The sequence below is a fragment of the Nematolebias whitei genome, unplaced genomic scaffold (genome assembly GCF_014905685.2).
Source record: "Nematolebias whitei isolate Nwh7 unplaced genomic scaffold, NemWhi1 Nwh_scaf_10553, whole genome shotgun sequence".
Lineage (NCBI taxonomy): Eukaryota > Metazoa > Chordata > Actinopteri > Cyprinodontiformes > Rivulidae > Nematolebias > Nematolebias whitei.
Window position 1 is genome coordinate 1 of NW_023629098.1, and position 1,143 is coordinate 1,143.

At 38.3% G+C, this 1,143-nt stretch overlaps 1 non-coding gene across 1 annotated transcript; it reads left to right on the forward strand.

Annotated features, from left to right (window-relative positions):
- The first annotated feature begins 410 nt into the window (after positions 1 to 410).
- On the forward strand, positions 411 to 504 carry trnai-uau. The gene is made up of 2 exons: positions 411 to 448; positions 469 to 504. It is a non-coding gene; the product is annotated as a tRNA-Ile (tRNA).
- The last annotated feature ends 639 nt before the right edge of the window (positions 505 to 1,143 follow it).

The window sequence follows — 1,143 nt, forward strand, 5'->3', positions numbered from 1 at the left end:
CATGTTCCTGTTGTAATTTTTTACATCGCTTTATAATGTAGCTGTTTTTGTTCCGTTTTTTAACATGATTTTATTGCATTTATTTTTCCATTTTCATGCTTTTTATTGGCTGTCTGCTGTTGTCATCATTCTTTGTTAAAACTGATCTTTCTTGTAAATGAGTCGTCGGGATTCAGTGACCTGTAGAAATGAAGGTTGAATGAAAGAATTTACGGTTTTCCTCGTACTTCCGGTCGGTCTGTCAGTTCACGGAATTAAACGGTTTAACGTCCACGGGCTTCTCATTCTGTCCTGCTGACATCAAATGTTTGGTGTTTTTAACTGAAATAAAAAGAGGTAAAACAATTTAAAACAGACCGATCATTTCCTGTTTCTCTCTTAAATGGCCATCTGGGAGCGGCGTGCACGGAGCTCCAGTGGCGCAATCGGTTAGCGCGCGGTACTTATAAGTCAGTACTCTGCTGGGCAATGCCGAGGTTGTGAGTTCGAGCCTCACCTGGAGCAGACTTTTAGAAGCCAGCCTCTTTATTTATTGATGTACAGGTAAACTGAAGTTCACCTGCAGCAGATCCTTGGATGTTCCTGCAATCATTTAACAAGACAGATAATCCAAACAATTCACATACATCGGATTTTACAGATAAAACTTCTGTATGTAAACCAAACTTTACATCTAAACATGTCTGAATATGGACCAAATTTAAACGGGATCGCTGTTAAATATGTGACTTTTACAATTTTTTAAATGTAGCTATTATTTATTGTCTGACATTTAAATGATTCTTAAACCATTTGTGACATCCTGTAAAGTGTGAACATCATTTCTGAGAATTTTTTTTAATTTTATTTTATCTTCAGGGCAGTGGTGCTCCATCTCTACCAACAACAGATCACTCACCGTTAGAGCGGTTTACACCAGAAACAGGATAAATCCAGGTCTCTCCTTCAGAGATCAACATAGCGAGAAAGTATAAAAACATTTCTTTTTAGACAGATGTCCTTCCTGACAAATGAGCTTGAACCTGCAGCCTCAGGATTATGGGACCACAGCACTGGCCACAGAGCTACCGCGCCCTCCTTCAGAGCCGTTTGTTTTTGTGTTCTTGTTTATCTGAATTCAAAAAAGTTAAAAATAAAAACAAC